Here is an 8,956-nt window from a genome sequence, read left to right on the forward strand (position 1 = left end):
GGCTGCTTCATTTTCAACGGTTCCTGTTTATTGTACTGCGCTTGTTCCATTCGCGTTTTCAAGAGACTGTCTTGTCTTCGCGATGTCCCCATGTTCCAGCAGACACTCTACAACGACAACAACAAATACATGTATATTGTTAATGTCTGAGAGGATTACACAGCTTACAAGCGTATACGTGTCCTTCTAATCGGAGTGGCAGCTGCTCTAGGGGATATGTATTTTATATGCAGCTGTATGCGGAGACCTTCGGCTGAGCTGCGCCGTCGTCTGCGTTATAGGCGGAGAAAGAGAAAAGCACCCGGAAGAAAGTTATTGCGCACATATTGACGCAAAGTGGGAACAACATCAAAAGTTTGGAAGGGGTTCATGTGGATTTGGGGTTCGAGTGGGAGCAGAGGCAGAGTGTTAAAGGTAATGAATACCAAATGAGATCGACCGCGTCCACAACAGTCACAGCTTTATTTAAAAAAAATGGCTGCACCCTTGGGCGTTCTATACCAGACGCTTTTTCAAATGCAGTAGCTTTATACGTTGGTTTCGGCGCTTATCACTGGGCGCGGTCAAGACGCCCCCACACTGCTGTAATGGCGACCGGGTGACGTCAGGTAAGATGGCTGCTCTCTAGGAAACTGCCATATTGGTTGCGGTGCATATCACTGGGCGCAGCCATGACGCCCCCACACTGCTGTAATGGCGACCGGGTGACGTCAGGCAAGATGGCTGCTCTCTAGGAAACTGCCGTACTGGTTGCGGTGCATATCACTGGGCGCGGCCATGACGCCCCCACACTGCTGTAATGGCGACCGGGTGACGTCAGGTAAGATGACTGCTCTCTAGGAAACTGCCGTATTGGTTGCGGTGCATATCACTGGGCGCAGCCATGACGCCCCCACACTGCTGTAATGGCGACCGGGTGACGTCAGGTAAGATGGCTGCTCTCTAGGAAGCTGCCGTATTGGTTGCGGTGCATATCACTGGGCGCGGCCATGACGCCCCCACACTGCTCTAATGGCGACCGGGTGACGTCAGGCAAGATGACTGCACTCTAGGAAACTGCCGTATTGGTTTCGGCGCATATCACTGGGCGCGGCCATGACGCCCCCACACTGCTGTAATAGCGACCTGGTGACGTCAGGCAAGATGGCTGCTCTCTAGGAAACTGCCGTATAGGGCCATTGTTGGCCGTAAATTTTTGGTCACGTGGTCACAGTCACGTGGTTAGTCCTATAAAGCTACGGGGTAATCTATTTATTTTGCAGGAAAAATCAGCCAGAAAGGACGGCTTGCTCTTCCTTGCTACGCACGGAACTAACATGATGGTTGGTCTTGTGAGGCTACTGCTTTAAAACTAATGTCATCACACACACACACACACATAAAGAGACGATGATGAGATGGGACTGATGCCGGCTAGCTGACTGGGTGCTGCCTCAGTGCAATTTGTAGATAGTGAGAGATGATGACGATGAGGGTTCAGGTGATCAAAGCAGGGTGGAGAGGTCGGTTGGTTGACAGGAAACCCCAAAGGTGACGGAGACCTTGGTGCGTATGAACGCTACCGGAACCTTGCCTGGTGGTCGATTGTATGCGCTAATGTCGTCATTCTTTCATATCTCCTATTCATTCTCATATTTACATATACTTTTGTGCCAATAAAACCCGAATCATAATCGTCATTCCCATTTGCCCTTCTGATATTTTTTACATCAATCACCATTTTCTCTCCTTATGTTCTTTTATTCTTTACCATTACCGATGTGCTTCAAGTGCACTATGCGTCATAATCACATGATCGTGAACGGCACAACAACAACGATTAATTTATGAATGATGATGTCAGGTTCATATAGGCTGACTTGATTTCATGACATCATCATCATGACGCGCACGCGAATTCATTCAGTAGGCCTGTCGTCGTTAGGAACGTCACAAGTGATCCAACAGCCCAGCACTGGTGTGCAGGAGCGCGCCAAGGTCCAGGAATACAAACAGCAGAAGAGAGATGCACAAACCGCACGAGCTCAGCATGCAGATGCAGATGCAGCCTATACTTGCATCGACCGATGAACCTGTCTGGGCCATTCGCCCTCTCGTTCTTCCCCTTTCCTTTGTCCACAAAAACAAGCATGTCATCGCAAGATAGGACCCCCATTAGGCCTCAGCAAACGAGTTGAATGTAGTATGCGGCCACCGTCAAGCGTACCTGATGAGGCCTGGACGCATTTTGTACTGTACAAGGTCTTAATAGTCTGTGGTGTTCCACGGGCACGCTCTGTTGATGCTCTTGTACGCAGTTGGGCTTCCTTATGTCTTTCATTTTCTGATCAAAACGGCATATAGGGAAGAGGGCCAACAGGTGGTGTCTGCCGACGTCCATAAACCTCTGTATGCAACAAGGGATAAGTCGAAAAAGCCCAAATTGAGGAAACTGAGTTTCGGTGGACGTTTTGTAAGGCGACGACAGCAGGTATTCCTCGAATAACACCAATGAAAAATGTATAGCATACATGTATGGACCAGTTCAACATGCATGTCCTTTCTTTTCCAATCCAATCCAATCCAATCCAATCCAATCCAATCCTATCCTATCCTATCCTATCCTATCCTATCCTATCCTATCCTATCCTATCCTATCCTATCCTATCCTATCCTATCCTATCCTATCCTATCCTATCCTATCCTATCCTATCCTATCCTACCCTACCCTACCCTACCCTACCCTACCCTACCCTACCCTACCCTACCCTACCCTACCCTACCCTATCCTATCCTATCCTATCCTATCCTATCCTATCCTATCCTATCCTATCCTATCCTATCCTATCCTATCCTATCCTATCCTATCCTATCCTATCCTATCCTATCCTATCCTATCCTATCCTATCCTATCCTATCCTATCCTATCCTATCCTATCCTATCCTATCCTATCCTATCCTATCCTATCCTATCCTATCCTATCCTATCCTATCCTATCCTATCCTATCCTATCCTATCCTATCCTATCCTATCCTATCCTATCCTATCCTATCCTATCCTATCCTATCCTATCCTATCCTATCCTATCCTATCCTATCCTATCCTATCCTATCCTATCCTATCCTATCCTATCCTATCCTATCCTATCCTATCCTATCCTATCCTATCCTATCCTATCCTATCCTATCCTATCCTATCCTATCCTATCCTATCCTATCCTATCCTATCCTATCCTATCCTATGAGCAGACTTAGCAGAAGTGGAACAAAATCCAGCAGCGTAACTCATCACCTTTTTCAATGCCAACAACCATGCGCGCAGGTTTGGGCGCAGAAAAAAAATAATAAGAAGAAGAAGAATTTTCGCGAGTCAGACCTCGATGGCTCAACAATGGTGATGGTATATGAATAACGACGTCACCGGACTATATAGTGGGGCAGCCACGATCGGCGGTTATAGTACTGCTAAATGAACACTCTTGAACATGATGCCCTATATATAGGTGACCACCATATATATGACATTTGACATTGGCCCGCTAACACGATCACATGAGGTGGGAAGAACGTGTCTCTCCAGTGGAAGTCGTAGTTCATATCCAAATCGTAACAAAGCTTTAATCTAGACGGACTTTAATCATCATCATCATCATCTGCTGCACTTCTGCTCTTTCGTGCGTCGCCGTGCATTTTTCTTATCCGCGTTATTTAGTCTTTTATTTTGTTGTACATGTCATTGTCCTCGTTGAGTTCTACATATTTCGTGTAAATATTTCTTGTGCTGCCGTGTCTGTACTGTGCGTGTACGTTCTGTTGGACAAGCGATGTGTTTGAGTAAACCGAGGAACGATATGGTGCGAGAGAGGGTCAGGAATGTTTTTTCTGTACCTCCCCTACTTCCAGTCTTGACTGAGGAAAACACAGTGTCAGCTGGATGCTGTGCCTGCGCGATAGATAAGCGACGAAAGCGGAAACCAGCACGGCAACAGGTGAAAATTCTGACAGCAACAGCCCTGCGATTGTGCACAAGGGAGAAGCAACTGCGCAGCTATCGACGGCCAGCGTCTTGGTCGGAAACCACTTTGCCAGACATCGCTGACGAGTTCTTTAAACCGAAACGGGACTATCGCGTCACCGGTGCAACGTTCAGATACATGGTGGACGTTTGCCAAAGCACAGCTAGGAGAGACACGGACATGAGACAGGATGTGCCTTTGCAAAAGAGTGGCAGGTGTCCTTTATCGCCTATTAGCATCTGCAGAAGAGCCTTTTTGGTGTCAGCAGGCATTTTGTGAAATATGTGTACTGGGAGTTTTACTTAGTGATTGGACAAACTACAATCCCAGTTTGTGAAGCTCACAACACAAGCAGAGCCACCTTCGTCGGTTTGACGGAGTAACAGGACTCTCTCAAGATTCTGGACGGATGCCGCATTGAGATGTGCTCTCAAAGGACCAAGGTTCAGACTATTACAATTACAAGGTCTGGTACATAGAGACAATGCAAGGGTACATAGAGACAATGCAAGGATTCATCGTGGGTCTAGTCATCCTATGTGACCAAGCGTTTCCTTTGCAGCCGTATATGATGAAGCCATACTCTGACAGCAGTTTAATGCTTGACTGTCAGATGCAAGACACGTGGTTGAAAATGCCTTTGGGAGAGTGAAAGCACAACTCTGCATCCTTCTAATGGCGATCGAATGCGACATCAATAACTGTGACATGAGAATCATGATAATTAGAAGTTGCAGCATTCTACATAGCATGTGCAAAGGCATGAATGACAATGCGTAGATAACTGAATGCAGGACTACCGCCATCATGTCAGGGAAATGCCACAACATTCGACACCAGTTTCCACTGAAGGTAGGGCATGTGTGCAACATGCCATCGCATTGCACATTTACGGAGCAACGCCTTCATGAAGTCGACATCTAGCGTGTCACCCCCATACAAAAAAGGGCCTCGAAAAGGCCAACAGAATTCTCCAGGTCTCCACCAAAGGACATGTCAGCATTAAACAAACCCTGCTTAAACGCTAAGCATTTGCTTGTAAACTAAATTATTAAAACGCCCATAAACCAATGATATTGATTAGTATAGCAAAACGGTGCAGTCCTATTGAAAATTTTTGCCGTAGCGAATAAGAATGATTTTAAATGAGAGGTGCTGAAAGCGCCCATCATGGTTCAATAACATGGACGATTCCCCTCCCTCGTCATGAAAAGCCACCCTAGTTCTACGAGTTAGGAGATTTTCTACGTGTACTTGTTTAAGTTGCAGCCAAGGGCAATTGTGTGCCCTGTTGTATGGGGTTCGGTCATGTCCGTTGCACTTAGCTGCAACTTTAGCAAGCAAAAACTGTCCATCATAAGAAAAAAATGTTCACATTATCAAATACAAAAAAATGAAGAAAGCAAAACCAATTATATTTTACAGTGTATGTTCATTTGAACTCTTATTTCATTTACTGGACACATCCATCAGGTGGACCCTGTTTGTTTTTTGTTTGTTTGTTTTGCATGGTTTTTCTTCTTTGCCTCTTCGTCATCTTGGGGTTGGTTTTTCTACTGTTTTCTATTCACGAGTTCTGCAGTAGCTGACCCGAACACCTCCATATTTTTTAAAATCTCAATTAATCAAACAACGTGTTACAACACTATGACAGCATATTTATTGCGGGCAAGTACATTCCGCTGAAGTGGGTAATTTTACTGTCATGTTTCCTTATATGTAGATTTTATAACTACGGTAATATGCCTATGTTTTCTTTTTTTTTTTTCACGCAATGACCCTTTTTTAAGTAACAAAAGCCGAGAAGCACTGACATAATACATTACACATATACATTTAATGAGGCTTTGCAAGGACAATGCACTGTTACAAAGCTGAAAAACAAACTATGCAAGATTTCTCTGTTATGGAAAAAAGAAAAAAAGAAAATTATTGTGGTGGCGATGATTGAAAATAAGTCTGCATCGAATGAAACATTTCTTTGAAGGAGGAAACATTTCCTCGAGTTTGAGGAACACACAATATGAACTCTGTGTTCCTTAAACTAAAGGAAATGTTAGCTCTTTCCACAGTACACCATCTCGCTTGCACCATTTTAATTTGCTTATCGAAGCATTTCTTGTTGCATTCTATTAACTCCTTCCTGCGGCCTCAGTACTTTTCTTTGAAACCTTCGTTCCTTTTTTCAGCTTTTGTAGCTCTCATTTCCACAGTTTTTAGAGCTCTAGGACCTGCATCATCACAGTCTGGTTTTTGGGCTACTTTCTCTGTGAGGTCTGTGCCGGTTCCAAACTTGTCTCTTGTTGCTCAGTTGTTTGTTCTTCAGGCTGGGATGCTACAGCAATGGTTTCCATCTGTCTGTTCGTGTGCAACTGGAACCTTGAAGATACACAAGAATGTGTGAAGCATGCAGTGAGACGACATATTACTGAGGTAGATGCCTCCATGTTTCCTCTGCAGTTGCTTGCAACTTTTGTATTTGTTTTGTCCCTCCTTCGAAGTTTATCGGGACTACTTCCAACATAGCATGCTTATAGTGCATCACAAGCACATACACAGGGGATAAACAGCATGCATAACAAATGACATACAATACACACAAGCTACTGTTATTGTCTTTTCTTGTTCCACTAGAGCTCCTGACTATGGATCCCCACCCACTAGTTGCCTTGCTATGCTTAGTAGTAATATACATATGATTACATGCAGCATTGCCAGCACTGGCCCTCATTTCCAGCTTAGTAAATGCTCATCCATATTCGTGACTTCACAATTGCTGCTCTTTTATTTTTTACCGCTTAATAATGCCTTTACAAACTATTACATGTTTTAAGCACATGCTTGGTTCACATGAGTTTAGAACAAGAAGCGATATACTAACTGCAACACATATTCCGGCGAAGAAGACGTACAACACCCCATTTCCATATCCCCTCATCATCCTGAAGCAGATCAGTCAGATGCAGAGTTCCACACATCATATCAGCACACAGATTCAGATTGCAGCTGTGGTTATGCTCACGAATTATTACTTCACTGTTTCTGAAGTAGTCGTTTTGTAGCACTGCGAAACCGTGCAGTGTGGCTGTAGCTTTCATAGGTGAAGCTGGAAATTCAAGTATGATATGTCAACAGTTGTACCAAATAGTATGAAACATCGAAAAGGACACTAAACAGCCTATACATCATACGCGCTCGCAGGAATGCGACGAAAACGCCACTGATCGCACGGAATCATCTACCAGCATGTTGTGGTAGCTGCATAAAATAGGCGTAAGTCGCTATGACATACACAACAAAGCAAGCAGAAACAAGAAATGAACTACTACAAACTGCGTTTCCTACCTGTATTCCGTCGTGAGGTTTTCTATCTTAACCCGCATTTCCTTCCAGACGAAAACCGCAGTAGCTGTCTCGACGCGGTCGTAATCGGCGGTGTCTCTTTTCTGGCCTCTTTAGTCCCCGATACGGCTACACTGTCTTCCCAGGGGTTTATCAAGTGCATCGTCATGGCATCTGACCAAACGATGTGTTTTTTTACTGCACGGCAGCTCACTTATTGCTTCCGACGACACTACAGAAGCTGAAGTGGAGTCCACCATCTTGCTTTTCAGTTGACCCGACCGTGGTTGAGGAGCTCAGTCGAAACTCAACCGTGGTTGCGCAGTCAACCACGGTTGGCGCTGCAGCGTAACACTCTCAACCACGGTTGAGTTCAACCGTGGTCGTCTCAACCGTGGTTGAGATAGCTAGTGTAACAGGCGTACGGACGGGGCTTAAACATGCCGTTCTTGTTTTTTTTTTTTTTTTACTTTCGTGTCAACGTCGCGAAGCAACTGTTGTGGATGTTGTACGGATGTGGACAGATGGAGAGAGGACAGCAGGAAGGAGTGGGGGACATGGGGGTTAGTATGCGTCCTGTGCCTACTTCAGGGGGAACTGTGCCGACATTCGTCTGGAAAGCCTTCGGAAAACCCAGGGAAAACCTCGGACAGCACAACCAGTGGTGGGATTCGTACCCACCACCTCCCAGTCTTCAGCACGACAATGGCTACCACCGACGAGCGGGATACCTTTACCCGCTCGAGGCACAATTTAGGCGCAACAGACTGTACATGTACAGACTATAGACTATACAGACTACAACGGACACGACAGACTATAGGCACAACAACAGCAACAACGGATAAATTAATGGTGATGAATGGGGAAATTCTCCACATAAGGTGCGGCACACTACCCCAAGGCACAATGGGCAGGATAAGATGTGCCTGATGATGAGGTGATGAACGATGCTGAATAGGGGTCGATAGTCAGTGGAGTCAGTGAGACATCAACCATGGAAACCATGCCCGTGCGATGTTTTACTCATTACCTGTTATATCGGTATACACTTTACGAAGACGTCAGGAGACATCTGACAGAGATAACCTATGGCAAGTGTCTTTCTTGACTGCGTCCTTAACAAGCGCTGTTCTTACCGATTGATACATACCAACTACCCCGTTTCTGCCCCCCGATCCAGTGTTTTTACAATCGCGCCTCTGTGGAGCGCAACGAGCGTGCCATGAGCCTGCACTCTGTCTCTTGTTGTGAAAACGTTCTTGTAAGCCTATGACGAAAAGGGCCTGGTCGAGTGAACAGCTGTTCAACGAGAAACAATGGTTGACGAGAGATCCGATGTAGGGCAATGTACAGGAATGCCGATTTTTAGTGGATGGACGAACCCGTCGTGCGCTGTCAATCAGCTGTCAGGGCATTGTAGTGGTGTTCCTGCGGAGCTTAACACGGAGACGGTGTATACGTGACTTGGAGCGCGTCAGTCAATTCTGAAGCTGTCCTCTACGGGTCTGCTCTCACTGTCACTTGTTGGGCTGCATGTCGAAAAGCAGGACATGCTCGCGGAAAGAAAATCAAAATAAATAAACAAGAGGACATGAAAGATTTCGCTAGGCCAATGT

The sequence above is a fragment of the Ornithodoros turicata genome, chromosome 5 (assembly GCF_037126465.1).
Source record: "Ornithodoros turicata isolate Travis chromosome 5, ASM3712646v1, whole genome shotgun sequence".
In the NCBI taxonomy this organism is placed as follows: Eukaryota; Metazoa; Arthropoda; class Arachnida; order Ixodida; family Argasidae; genus Ornithodoros; species Ornithodoros turicata.